Below are 15,899 nucleotides of genomic sequence, written 5' to 3' on the forward strand. Positions count from 1 at the left end.
TAATTCTCCTTTTGGAAAAGAATCATTTTAAAATGGATATAAACAAAAAGTAATTGAACTTTAAAACAATTTCATTTTGCTCAACTTTTTTAAATTCCCAACTAACCATGTGAGTTTGATTTTTGAGTTTCAATGAAATAAGAGAAGGGTTACTGATCGTTTAAAAGTACTTCGTTTATCACCACTGAACAGAAAGCATTTCCCCCCCGAAGAGGTAAGGTGACCTCTGCTGTTTAAAAATAAGGTTTGCAAAAGGCAGTCCCTCTCCTAAAATATCCAAAAATCCTAAATTACAAGGATAAAAGTGGATACTGCTGTGCTTAAAAGTATTTACTAAATTCATTACTGTTTCGATTATATACGTGATTTTTAAGCATTTTTTCCTCATAGCTGGGAAATTTCCTCTGTCATTTTTACCTCCTTGCATTTTGCGTACAAATTCTGACTGACTGGGATCCCTGCCATTGCATTTTCTTCTCACTAAAGGGTTTTATCTGCTCCTGGTGGGGCAAAGTCATGACCCAGAAAAAAATTGATTCATGAATTCTCAGGGTGCAAGTAAAGAAGAGAGGAAATATGCCTTGGCTGAGCTCCGACTAGTGACAATTTAAAACCTGTAATTAGTCTGAATTCAAGCTGCAAAAGGAATCTGAATTAAAAATTCATTAATTCAAACTGATATATTAACTTGAACATACTAGATCCCTCATTATAGAGAGTCATTTTACAAGCTGTTGTGTTAACTGCTGGAACCTAAATTTTACTAATTTTAAAATTATTTAAAGGTATTAGAAAGACCACCAGACTGTATTGCATTGTGCCTTCTCTCTACCTTGAGAAACTCAACCTTTATTGGATTTGCTTGGTGTTAACACCTTAGCCCTAGGTTTCATTTCCATCTCCACCCTAAATTTTGTATTTGCAAATCTGCATTGTCTTGTGGAGCACACATTCTCTTACTAGTTCCCCGCTGATGTTTCCAAGACCCCAAGTCCCCTTTAGCTAACTCCCTGACATTTTCATGAACTACACTGCTGAAATGTTATACAGTAATTAAGGTTGATACTGGGGCACGTTCGGTCTCCAGTACAAATTAAGATGGAAAAGATTATCATAATATTTTGCTAATCTGTTTGGTAGATTAGAATTGCTCCCTGTGGGGGACAAACAAAAAAGAAAGGTATTTCAAGGTTAGGCTTCAGAAGAAAGATCAACCAGGTAGTAATGATTGTTTTAAAATCACACATATTTTAAACTTTTCTTCTGAAAATCTTTATGTGTCGACATATTGATACTTAAGTTATAACTCCCTTGGGACCATTGTGCAAGCTTGTCAAGCAAGTTAGTAGGCACTGTCAATGGATGGGCTCTTGAATTCAGACTAAAATTCTGTTATCATTGTGTGGAGTTCAAATCCAGGTACCACCAGCAGCTGGAGCCTCTCCAACTGTCAGTAGTGTCTGAAAAACACTAAGAGACTAAATAATTTAGATTACACTATACTGACCTGTATAATTGTTTAAATGAGTAATGCAGTCACCAACTGAAAGAGGTCAACCATCTGTAGAGGAAACACAGAATTTGGTTTCATTTCCAAACAAACTTTTGAAGAGCAAATTGTTTTTTCTGTGGGAGGTAGGGGAAAGTCTGAAGACAGATTAATGGCTTTTCCCGCTAAATAAAGGTTAAGGCTTCTGTCATTTCTAGAACGCAACTTCAATAGAAAAGAAGCCATAGGGCAGCTGGTCTCAACTGCCACATAATCAGCATGCACAGGCACTGTTTTGAGTGGGTTAAAAAGTAGGTGGCTTTGAAAATACAGTATTATATCATTACATGTCATCATCATTCACTACATATATGTGTGAGTACATGTGTATATAAAAAGAAAAAACTTGGGTAAGACTAAATCCTGAAGTTAGAATAACCACATTTTTGCAGATAATGGCAAGTGGTTTGTTTTAAATGCAACCCTACCTAAATCTTTATCTCTAAAATATGGAGTTACTATAAGTCAGATTTTTGAGATGCATACATTTAGGTAACCAGTTTACTTTGAGGAAAAAGTGCTTATTTTAACTAGATTAACACATACTGATCAAACTCTTAGTGTTCAGGCGGCTCACATTGAATTAAAGGCTGCCATCATTAAGTGCTCCTACCAACTTATTCTCCAGAACCATTACCTTCCAACGGGTTACTTGCCAGGCAAAGTGGTTTAATTATTGGATTTCTTCGGTGATCTCCTGTTCTCCTGCCATGGTACCATAACAGGCTTCTCTGACCTCTTTATGATAAAACAAATTATAAAAGAAGAGAATGACAGAGAAGAAAGAGACTAAGTTCTGTGTGCCAATGAGCTAACTATGAATTTAATGCAATGAATTAAAATATATATTTTTATATATAAATATATATAACATATATAAATATATATAAATATATAACATATATAAATATATAATATATAAATATATATAACATACATAAATATATAATATATAAATATATATAACATATAAAAATATATATAATATATAATAAATATATAATATATAATATGTATATAAATATATATAAATTTATATATAAATATATATAATATAAAATATATATATAATCTCTTTGCCATTTGAGTTTATTTCCTACACATACACACATGTGCACACATAAACGTTTCATCACAAATTGCTTGAGGTCACATGCAGATAATGTGTAGTAAATTCTTTTCTCAAATGCCTTTGAACACTTTGTCTATCCATCTAGCAAGAATGTTCTTCAAAATTCATCCTTGCATCATTATTCATCTGTTCTGAAGCAATAAAACTTTTTGTCATAATATTCAATGTATCAAGAAGATATTTACATTGCATACATAAAATCTTAAGCTATTAAAATGCTCTATGGTTGTAGTAATGCTCATCCAATAAATCTGCTTGTTTGGGCAATATCCACATATTGTTATCAAAATGTAATTTTGGTTGCTGCTGGTTGATAACAAATGCTAATTGGGAATGCATTATTTTTTAGAATAAATTTTCTGAGAGACTACTGAGGGCTTGGCACTGTGAAGTATGCAGAAATAAACAGAATACAGACACGACTCATGATTTGCTTATGATATAATATAGTCAGAATGTTAGAAGTTTCTGTACCATACTGTCATGTTCTAACTTTCATAGGTAAGCACTGTCATGCATTTCTCTCTCTCTCTCCCTCTTTCATGCACATGCACGTGTGCTCACACACACACACACAAAGCTTTGAACATTCTTCACATGAGCCCAGTTAAATAAAGATGAAGAAAAGGAGCATGATTTCACAAAGTATTTCTTTGTACATGTTTGTGAGCCCTGAATGCCATCAATATTCTCCTTTCTCACTTCACCTACCTCCCCAAAATTGAAAGTAACAACGGGTGGCGAATGGTAAAATATGACACAGTTGATAGACATATTTCAAGTAAAAGCCAATATAATGGATAGCTCTGGTTCATAAAAAAAAATTAGCACAAAATTAACAACTTAGTAGTGGATAAGAAAAGACAAAGTTCAAAAATTTTGTTCTTTTTTCCAACAGGATGCATCAGTTACATTGACATAATCTTGATACACTAATGTCTACTTGTTTATCTTTGGATTCAAACATTTCTACATTACCTATCACAATATTTATCAGATAAAATGGAAATAAAAAATATCATTCCAGAATATAATTTCTCAAATTATGTGTTGAATTTCTAAACATTTTTCTGGTCTTAAGGCAAAAATCATAGTTTGCTTGAATACTGCAAATATGAAGTCCTTGTCTCATCCCAGTCACTGGACTAAGTCCCTGGGATGTAGCAGTGAATAAACAGTACGTTCCCTGCTCTCATAGAGCTTATATATTAGCTATGAACTATGAAAGCCGTTAAACCTTCTAAAGGGGGGAAAATAGCCCAATGTTTGAGGAAAAATAGAAAGCTCAGGTATCTAAATTATCTAGATCAGCACTGTCCAATATGGCAGTCATTAGTCACTTGGGAAAATAGGGGGGTGATGGGGGTTTTCAGTAGAATACGATGTGATATTTTTCAAAGACCACTATGGCTTCTCTGTTGAGATTAGCGCAATCAAGTTCATACCAATTGTCTTGGAGTATACCCTTTCACTCTCAAAAGTGCCCCAGTATGAATGACAAATATATGGTCACTCTAAAGTACAAGATTACAAAGTAATGCAGTAAGAGTTTGATCCAGGTAGCTTGGATCATGGAGGTAGCAGTGAAATAAAGCATATTCTGCACGGGAGATGATACTTATCACATAATCCTACATTTCCTTTTTTTAACTTGCATTTTCTTTCTTGTGGTAAAATACATACAATAAAAAGTTTACCATTTTAACCATTTTTAAGTGTGCAGTTTAGTGTATTAAGTACATTCACATTCTTACACAACTATCATCACCATCCATCTCGACAACTCTTTCTCCTAAAAAACGGAAACTCTATACTCATTAAACAATAACTTCTCATTACCTCTTCCTCAAGTACCTGACAACCACCATAAGACTATCTCTATGAATTTAACTAGGTATTTCATGTAAATGGAATAACACAATATTAGTCCTTTGGTAACTGGCTTATTTCACTTAGCATAACATCATCAAAGTTCAGGTATGTTGTAGGGTGTGTCAGAATTTACTTTTTTTAAAGGCTGATTAATATTTGATTATCTGTATATACCACACTTTACCCATTAATCCATCGGTGACTATTTGGTTGCTTCCACCCTTTGGCTATTTCAAATAATGCTACAATGAACATGGGTGTACAATAATCTTTTTGAGACCCTTCTTTCAATTATTTTAGGTATATATTCAGAAGCAGAATTGCTGGACTATATAGTAATTCTATTTTTAATTGTTTGAGGAACCATCATTTGTTTTCCACAGTTTGCTGCACCATTTTGTATCCCAGCAATAGTGCACACAGGTCCCAATTTCTCCACGGTGTCAACAGCTCTGGTGACTAGTTCCATTCTGTGTGCTTCTTTGATATTAGTCAACCTAATGGGTGTGGAGTGGAATCCTGTGTTTCTTAAGCTAAAATTTGTATATCTAGAGTCAACATAGCTCATATTCCTAGAATGTCAAATTATTGCAAAATATGGTAAAACCTACTTTTGTGTTAAAACAATAGAGTTTTTGGAATTAAATCCATTTTTGCAAAAGAATTAATCACATATATTTGTTAAGATAAAAGTTTCTGTTTGAAAACACAATAGCATAGCCCTTCCCTAAGTCTTCATGAAGTGCTGGTTCATTTTTCCGTCTTGATTGAGGTGCTTGGGTGGAATACTTTGTAAAGCAGAGGAAAATCTGTTTTTACTAATACTCATACCAGATAATGTCTGCTAATATTTGAGTCTGTGGTTGACCAAACGCCTGACATACCAGATATGACTTCAATATATTCAAGTCCTATTACTGGAGGTAGGGAATGGCTGTCACACTAAGGGCTGATAACTATGGAAATTCACAAATAATCACAGAACTTTCATCTTTAATAACCCTTTCAGCCTAATATTTCCCCTATTCCTTCACCAAAGTAAGCAGTACATAATAATCTATCCAACTTTTTTTTTAATTGAGAAACAGCATTGCAAAATAGTTAAGAGAATAGCTTCTGAAGTCAAACCACTGAAATTTTAATTTCAGCTCAAGTGCTTACTAACTGGTGGTCTGGGTGACATCAGGCAACTTACTTATCCTCTCTGTAACTTAGTTACATCACCTTTAAGACATCAACACATGCAAAACACTTTGAAAAAGACTTCAACAAATGTTTGACATATTATTACTATTTAAATTATATTAAGCATACATTCAGCCACAATAATAAATATACTATTTCTGATTAATTAGTATTAATATTATCTATAGTTATGAATATCTATTATATCCAACAGGTCACTCTGTAAGTAAACAAAGGTAAACATAAAATGAATTCACAGAGGAAAATCTTCAGGTTTGTAGGTTAAAAACTTTGCCTCAATTAGGAGTACAGATAAAAAAAATTCACTTGAATTTGTTTAATTTGGCATTGTTAGAAAATATCCAGATCAAGGGAACATTTCATTTGATTCGCCAGCTCCAATACAAGCTACTATTCACAAAAATCAACAGAAGTGCTTGCTTCATCTAGAAATGTGTCGTTGTATAGATGTATTATATTTCTGTGTTCCACATTAATCTACCAAAAAGTCCGTAAATGCCTACTGCACGACACTATCATCTGTCTAGGAAAAGGCATTTCAATTCTAAATACGACATGATACTTCCTTATGCAAACACACAGAAAAGTCACTAACATTTGGCAAATAATTGGCCCCAATAATTGAGTTCCCTGATGACATGAAATAGTTCATGGCTACCCCCTAATTGCTGTAAAAGGACAATGAATCATGATTGTCAAAATATGAACTTAATCTATCAGAATGACTACATTTGAATTTAGCTTGGAGTTTACTAATGAGGTGAGTATTGTTTTATACAGAAATTTTGTTTTGTTTTGTTTTCTATTATTGGGTTTAGAGTTAGCCCTGAAGATGCCCTTACTGGGAATAATTGGGCTAATGAATAAGATCGTTACCAAAAAAATATTTTCACAAAACTTAATAGTAAAAGCTTTAAAAATTTTTAACAATTCAGTGATTTAAAAAAATACTAATTAAGCACAAAACTTTCTTCTTAGAATTGTATCACGTCAATTCCCAATGAAAATACAATATTTAGTCTAGCACATAGCAGACTTAGCATATACTGTCATTTGTAATCACCTGTGACTCAAATAATTATATTTTATCATTGATTATTAGCTGTCAGAAAACAGATATGAAATGGCAGGGAAGCTCCAGTCAAAGGTTGGTGGAAATTTTTTAGTGATTCAACTCATTCATTCATTTAAATTATAATTCATAAACCATAAAATTTACTCTTTAAAATTTTACACATTAATAGGTGTTAGTATACGTACAAATTTATGCAATCAAAATCACTATCTAATTCCAGTCATTTTTGTCACCCAAAGAGAAACCATTTACCGATTAGAAGTCACTTCTCATGCTTTATTCTCCCAATACCTGGCAACCACTAATAGGATTTGTCTATTTTCAACATTTCATATAAATGCAATCATACCATACATGGCCTTGATGTCTGACTTCTTTCACTTAGCATAATGTTGTCGATGTTCGTCCGTCTTGTAGAATGTATCAAAGCTTCACTTCTTTTCACAGCTGAATAAAATTCTATTGTTTAAATTTTAGGATTAGCTTTTAATTTCCTGAAAAAAGTCGGCTCTCATTTGATAGTTTTGATACAGATTGCATTAAATCCGTAGAATAGTTTACAGAGTATTGCCATCTTAATAACATTATATTCAAATCTATTAGCACAGAATGTCTTTCCATTTTTTAGGTCTTTAATTTATTCACATTTATTAGGTCTTTGATGTATTCACAGATAACATAATTTTCTATATTGACAATTGGATTAGGTTTGTTACTATTTTACTGACTACTTTTGTGTTTATATTAATAAGGAATATTGGTCTGTAATTTTCTTTCCTTGTGATATTCCTGTCTGATTTTGGTGTCAGAGGAATACTGGCCACAGAAGAATTGGAAAGTGTTCCCTCTTCTTCTATTTTTGGAATAGTTCATAAAAGATGGGTGTAAATTTTTTTAATGCTTCTTATTTTTTTAAGTGTATGTTTTGCACTTTTCTTAAATCTGTTACTAAGCATTTCATTCCTTTTGATGCCATTAGAAATGCAAATTTTTTTCTTGGTTTGCCAATCTCTGCCTTGTGATTTGAGAATTGAATTGATTTATATTTAATATAATTGCCCATAGTTTATTATTACATATGGCATTTTACTATTTGTTTATGTCTTATGTCTACATGTCATGTCTTTTTTCATTTCTCTATTACTCTATTTCTCTATTACAAGAATATTTTTTCTGTCAATAGATATTTTCTAGTGTACCATTTAAATCCAATGTCATTTCTTTTACTATATTTTTTACATTTATTTTCTTAGTGGCTGTCCTGGAATTTACAATTAACATATTCACTTATAACAATCTATTTCTTATTGATACCAGGTTAATTTTAATAGTACACAAAAAATTGCTCTATGTAGTTCCATTCACTCCCTGCTCCTTTGTGCTGTTGTCATATAATTTAACCTTCAAACATTATATGCCCGTCAACACAGATTTATAATTATTGTTTCATGTAGTTTTCTTTGTAAATTAGTTAGAATTAAAAATGAGCTACAAATTTAAAAACTACATTAATATTGTCATTTACATTTATCTATGCAGTTATATTTACTGGTGCCCTTTATTTATTCTCGTAGAGTCAAGTTACTATCTAGTTTCATTTCAGCCTAAATGTCTTCCTTTATTATTTATTTTAGGGCAAGTCAGCTAGCAATGTGTTTTCTCAGCTTTTATTCATCTTAGAATATGTTAATTTTCCCTTCATTTTTGAAGGGTAGCTTTGGTGGATATAGATTTCTCATTTGACAGTACCTTGAGTCAGTCATCTCACTCTTCTCTGACTTGTGTGATGTCTGTTGAGAAATTGTCTGTTACAAGAGGTAACTTGCACATAAAGGTAATAACAAGAGGATCCTGTGGACATAAAAAGTCACTTTAATTTTCTGCTTTCAAAATTGTTTATTTAGCTTTTGAAGTTGATTATGTTGTATCTAGGTGTGGATCTTCTTGAGTTTATCCTAAGTGGAATTCATTGAGCTTCATGGGTACACAGATTGTTGTTTTTCATCAAACTTAGGACATTTTTGGCCATTATTTTTTCAAGTATTCTTTTTGCTCCTTTCTGTCTCTCCTCTGCTTCTGGAACTCCTATTATGAATATGTTAGTACGCTTGGTTCTGTCCCTTGGGTCTCTTGAGATTTTTGTTTATTTTCTTCCTTCTTTTGTTCTTGGATTTGGATAATCTCAATTTACCTATCTTCAAGTTCACTAAATTTTATTTTTGCCATCTCAAATCTGCTATTTAGCCCTTTAGTGAATTTCTCATTTCAGTTTCTTTAATTTTTAATTCTAAAATGTCTGTGTCTTTTTATAATTTCTATCTTTCTATTGATATTATCTATTTGATAAAATACCATTCTAATACTTTTCTTTAGTTCTTTATGTATACTTTCCTTTTGTTCTTTGAACGTATCTTAAATTGTTAATTTAAAGTATTTGCATAGTAAATCCAACATCTATATTTCCTCATTGGCAGGTTCTATTGACTGCTTTTATCCTTGTGCATGAATCATACTCTTGTTTCTTCACATGCCTCCCAGTTATTTTCTTGAAACCTAGACATCTGCAATAATATAATGTGACAGCTCTGTAAAACAGATTCTCTATCCCATGGTTTATTATTCTTGCTGCTGCTATTCCAATATATTTTTTTAGTGACTTTCCAGAACTAAATCAGATCCTTTAAAATTTGTATTCTCTGTCGTTTCTGTGATTAGTTAGCTTAGTGGTTGGCTAATGATTGGACAGAGATTTCCTTAAATTCCTGAAAGCAATAGGTCTTCCAGCCTTTGCTCTGTGTACATGTTGGGTCATCCCTTAACTGTTCAGCTGGTCAGTTTTCAACTCTGCTTTAGCCTTCACTTTCTGTTTTAACAGAACCTCAGGGTCAGCCAGAGATGAGAGGTTAGCGCCTTTTTAGGTGTTTCCTGGGCACGTACGTAGCCCTGTGGACTCCTTGATTCCCAGGAATTTGTAGAAGCTTTTCAAAGTGCCCTACAGACATCTCATCTCTAGGTGTTTCTTTGGCAAGCTTCTTGTTTGCTCCAATTGTTATTGCTGCCTCAGACAGAGGTGATATCAAATAATTGCAACTGATAGTTTTCTCCCAGGGGAAAAAATGATTTGTTCAGAGTGATTTCTGAGTTGCCTCACATATAGACAAACCCTTCCCGCAAGTGGAGAGTTTCAGAGAACTGCAAGATAAATGACAATTCTCTGAGAATGGAGCATTGAAAAGCCATCAACCCATTGTGACCCTTCTGGTGACTGCTAACTGCCTTGTTTTCATTGTGATTGTGGGGCTGCTGGTTCACAAGGCTACTGCAGAGCTGGAGAAAGAGGGCTAGAATTAGGACAAATTAAAATACCACAAAGTTTGCTGTTCTTACCCAGATTCAGCCATTTTTCTTTAATAGATGTGTCTTGGATTGTTGCAAGTCTTTAGGTAATTTCCAGAGTTCTAAAAAAGATATTTAGACCATTTTTGCCAATGCTTTTATTCCTTGATGCAGGAGTGAATTTTTGGAGTTCCTTACTCCACTATTCCTGCTGCCATCCACCCAAAGTCCTTAATGTTTAAACATCAAATTATTTATCATCTTCAAAGAAGGTTTCAATAGACGATTTAAAATTTTACTTAGTTCCTCTCAATCAAACTCAAATAATAGTTAATACTTACTGAATTCTTTGGGTCTTAGTGCCTGGGAATAGCTTTTGAATATGTTCTAGGTCCAATGGGTTGACTCAAAGTCAGATAAAACATGGCAATCATTAAAAATCCATGCTTAATAAACAGGTATCCAAGATATAATGATTTTCTTCTTATTGTTAACTCAATATAGGTCACTATGGGTGTCACAGCAGGCAACTTCAGAAAGGAGATTATATCAGACAGAATTAAGAAATCTACCAGAGACAGTGCTTATTAATTAATTATTGTGCCGCTGAGTTTTGTGAGCAGTTCAGTCCAGAAAGAAAGAAGAGAAGGATCTGCTGAGTGACTGGGGTTCTCCAGTGGACATACTAAGAAATTTATAGAGGTACTCTATGTTCAGTGGTATTGCATCTTTTCTCACCTAAGCCATGTTTACAGTGAGACCCACTCCCATATTTCTGAAATGCTTTAAGTAGCCCCACTGAAAGGTCATAAAATAGGCTTAATTATCCTTTTCCTGGCTTTTCAAATCTTTAGATTTCACAAGCTCTTGCCTTGTTATAGCTGTGAGGGTTAATTTTATATATCAACATAACTGTACTAAGGGATGCCCAGACAGCTGGTAAAACATTATTTCTGGATGTGTTTGTGATGGTGTTTCCAGAAGAGATTAACATTTAAATCAGCAGACTGAGTAAAAAAGATCCTTTCTCACCAGTGTGGGTGGGCATCATCCAGTCCACTGTGGTCCCAAATAGAAGAAAATGTGGAGGAAGGACAAATTTTCTCTCTCTGCTTGAGATGAGACGTCCATCTTCTCCTCCCTTCAGATATCATTGCTCCTGGCTCCTGGGCTTTTGGACTCAGGACAGGACTTATACCATTAGCCCCCCAGTTCTCAGACCTTCACACTTAGAATGAATTACACCACCAACTTTGTAGCTTGCAGACAGCAGATCATGGTAATTCTTGGCCTCCATAACTGTGTGAGTTAATTTATGTGATAAATCTCCATACATACATGCACACACACACACACACATATAATTGGCATATATATACATATATATACACACATACATATATATATACCAATACGTGTGTGTCTATATACACAGTGTATGTGTGTTTATACACACAAGTCATTGGTTCTGAAATAGCTAACTCAAACATTTCTGATATCAATTCTGCCAAACCTAAAATTGGTATTCCCTATATTAAACTACCTAATCCAGTACATCAATTTCTTTAAATTTTCTAGAAATGGATTAAATGACTAAGTTTTGCTAGTTTAGCTGGTAATTTTGATACAATTTAAAGTCAAATATTTCAAAACTATAGCTCCCTCATGGCTGAGGTAGATGGCTTATCCTGAAAGGGTGGGTGTAAAATTATTTCTGTCCTGTACTTTGATGTGTAATTATACTTTTATTCAAATGCATCTTCAGGAATTTGAGTAGCTCACAAGCTACTTCTTAAAGGAAAAGATAAGCCTGAGGGCTTTTACTCACATCTGTACAGGAGGGAACTCCTCTCTACGAAAAGAATTCAGTCTGACTCATGTCATAACAGCATGTGAAACTTATCTCATCTGAAACAATAAAAGCGCTCAATTAGATGGTGCTGATTAGGTGTGATATATGCGTTTAATCATTGCCTAGAACTTATAGTTGTCTCCAGTATCAACTCCATTTTATAGAAGAGGATACATAGGTGCTAAAGTACTGCAACTAAAAAGAGGGTGAATCTTGCATTTGAACCTTGGCATTTTGTCTCTACAGCTGCACTTTATACTGCTACAATAAACCTTTGAGAGCTAGACATTTTTAATTCCTAACACAGAACTTATAGGCAAACCGTGTTTTATTAGTGATATAAACACATTCTCCTATCTAGTTTCCCTTCAAAAGCTCAAAGTGGTACATATCAAAAGAAAATAGAATATTTAGAGGAGTGTATGAGTAGTTTGTCTGATAGACTAAGAACTACCTCATAGCAAATTAAACCAGAAAGCTGTAAACTTGGGCCACATTCACTAAGACTCCCACAATAACAGATTTACTAAGTAAATGGTTTACAAATTATTTACAAAAAAAAGACAAGTAAAAAATATTGCAAATAATTTACAAGTACTAGAATTTTGATGTGATGTCCTTGATTTTTATCTAGTCTATATAGGACAAACCATATAAAACTATCATTGGGTATCATCTACATATTTTGTTCAATGTTCCTTACACATAATTTTTTTCCTTTGAAAAAGTAATCCGTATCTTTTACAAGATTATAGGAGTTATAAAATCCATTCTGTTTACCTTGTTACTGGCTACCAGGAATTTCTATGTGTGGGTTTAATCACAGTTAATATATTTGCTCCTGTAATCATATATTTTCGACTTCCAAAAAAAAAAAAAAGCAAAACTTTTTTTTCTCTATTCTAAAAGTTTTTTTGAAAAAAAAATCTGCTGTTGTGAGTGATACATGCAGGGCAACTTGATTGCTCTTAGTGCAGAATTGACATCAAGGAATTTTGGAACTATAATTTTTTGGTAGGTGGATAGCTGGTTGTATTAGTCCATTCTCACACTGCTATAAATACCTGAGACTGGGTAATTTATAAGAAAAGAGGTTTAATTAGCTCATGGTTCTGCAGGCTGTACAAGAAGCATAGCAGCTTCTGTTCAGCTTCTGGGAAGGTTTCAGGAACTTTACATTCATGGTGGAAGGCAAAGGAGAAGCAGGCTCTTCTTACATGGCTGGAGCAGGAGCAAGACCAAGAGACGGGAGACGTACTACATGCTTTTGAACAACCGGATCTGATAAGAACTCGCTCACTATCATGAGAACAGCACCAATGGGGAAATCCACTCCCACGACCCATGCCTCCCAGCCGGCCCCACCTTCAACACCGGGGATTACAATTCAAGATGAAATTTGGGCGGCAACACAGATCCAAACCGTATCACTGGTGATTGTTAGTCCTGGTGCCCTTACTCATAAAATAGATAAATAAGTAAATAAATAAATAAATAAATAAGCCTTTTGGGTACACATCTTTTTAAATAAGTTTTCCTCAATCCATTCTGAAAGTAAATAGGTGATTTTGTAAAGCCTTATTAAAAAAACATCTTTCTCAAAATTAAGGTAAAAAACTTATATTGTTTTTCTGGAGGCTAATGCTGAAGTTATTTTTTAAAAAAACACAAACACTACTTCAAAGAGGATTTTTAATAATAAGTTTTCAATTTAATTTACTATCATCATATACACAAAACTGGAAGAAATGGGACTAATGACCTCTAGACTTATTACTTCAACAAACCACTTTCCACACCCTAACAAAGCAGAAAGTAGTTATGCTCTGCTCTTTGGATGGACCTCAATTAAACTTCTACCACTTCAGTTTGACATCTGAGCGTCCTACAGGCTGGAGAGTCTTGACAGGCATTCATACTAGAAATGCCTCACCCACTCTACCTGATGGTTTGGAGCTTGTCCCTGTGCTGTGAATTAACCTAAAAGGATGTATGCTCTGGCTCGTCTTAAGCAAGGGTAATTTTTACTACTCTTTATGTATTTATGTGAATGTATTCAAGGACAGGGAAAGGAACTGTCTTTAGTTTCATTGACCCTTGTCCTTTGGAAGATAAATAAGAATTTAATTAACATAAATGCTTATATTTCTTATTCTTGCTCTACTTTTCTTGTTTTAAAAAATAACTCTGATTGATGTCAAATATGCATGTTGTCTCAATTTTTATGCCAGACCCTTAACATAGATTGCTTTTTTTCTCTCCTCACTCCCTTTAACCATCTCAGATTATTTTTTTTTAATTTTCTCTGTGTTATCACAATATTTTGCTCATATCTCTATTGGTGAGCACATCTCTCTTCTCTTTAAGTGTCTAGATTTCTTTAAGGACAGTCTATCTTTGCATCCTTCCAGGACTTGGCTCTAAGACTCATACACAGTGGCATTTTAGTAAATATTAATAACTGTTACTTATTAGGACTACTGACAGAAGGACTTGGTGAGTGGATTATGCCATAAAATTCTCCATTCCTTAATATAAACGATGAGGCTGGCCTCGTCTTTAAAGTAGAAAATATGATGCTAGCAGTTGTAAGGGATAGCGATTAAGAATGTCAGTGCTAGAACCAGGCTGTCTGGGTTCCCAAACGTGGCAAGTTATTCACCTGTTTTCAATATCCTCATCTGTAAAAGGGGATGATAATTGAACGTAACTTACAGAGTATCAGAACCATAAATTAGTTAATACATGCAAAGTACTTGGTGCTTGGCAAAAATTAAACCTTAGAAATTCAAATAGACAGAAAATGGAAGATGTGACCTGGAAATCAAGAAAGTTTTGAAAGAGTCAGTAATTTAAAAAGTATAATTTGATATCAAAAATGGTATTAGTACTTCATAACTCAATGAGCTATTGTGATACCTCTATATAGATTTTATAATAACTTATCAGAAACACTTATTGTGAGACATTATCAATATTGAAAATATTTTGTCTAATAATGTTATCAGAGAAATTGTTCTACCAAATTACATAATTTTTAAATTATTGTTTTATATCCAATATAGAAAAAATAACTTTTGCATGAGTTTTGTCTTTCCTATGAGGTTTATCCTAGAACATTTATTTTGAGAAAACCTTCATAAAAACATAATTTGGGCAAAAATTTAGATTCTATAGTAATCAATCATCTTAAAAATTAATTACTTAGCTTCCAGAGTCTAGGGCTGAATAACATATTTGTCTCACTTTACCAATAGCTGGTACTACTGACAGAAGGATTTGGATTTGGTAAAACAAAATGAAACACATGTTTATGAAAAGATACTGCTAATAATGAGTCCTAACACACAACAAGCGCTCATCCATCACCTCTCTAGAATGTTCTGATAACAAAGAAAGAGCAATATTCCTCTTAAGAGAAAGATTAAGAGAAATTTAAATCAATAAAGTTTTACTCTATGTCAACATCAGTCATAACTTAAAATTCAAGCATCTAGCTCTCTGTCTCCATGTCTATATTTAGATCTTTCTATTTTCTAATTTAAAATAGACCTAAATCAAAATTTTGAAAATTAAGGACAAGCAATCAAATACTTATTTCCATAATTTCTTCTCCAAAATTTTTTATTCTTCTTCATAAACTCTGTACTTTATTAATCACCCAACCCTTTCAATTTAAGCAAATACTAGTAATTTTTGTGTCTTTGACTTTTTTTTTTTTTTTTTTTTAGACGGAGTTTCGCTCTTGTTGCCCAGGCTGGAGTGCAACGACGCGATCTCGGCTCACTGTAACTTCTGCCTCCTGGGTTCAAGTGATTCTTCTGCCTCAGCCTCCCGAGTAGCTGGGATTACAGGCATGCACCACCACGTCTGGCTA

At 33.5% G+C, this 15,899-nt stretch overlaps 1 non-coding gene across 1 annotated transcript; it reads left to right on the forward strand.

The window, feature by feature from the left end:
• Positions 1–12,941: 12,941 nt before the first annotated feature.
• On the forward strand, positions 12,942–13,073 carry LOC112128933 (U11 spliceosomal RNA). The gene has a single exon (XR_002911377.3). It is a non-coding gene; the product is annotated as a U11 spliceosomal RNA (small nuclear RNA).
• The last annotated feature ends 2,826 nt before the right edge of the window (positions 13,074–15,899 follow it).

Source organism: Pongo abelii, chromosome 15, assembly GCF_028885655.2.
Source record: "Pongo abelii isolate AG06213 chromosome 15, NHGRI_mPonAbe1-v2.0_pri, whole genome shotgun sequence".
Taxonomy (NCBI): Eukaryota; Metazoa; Chordata; class Mammalia; order Primates; family Hominidae; genus Pongo; species Pongo abelii.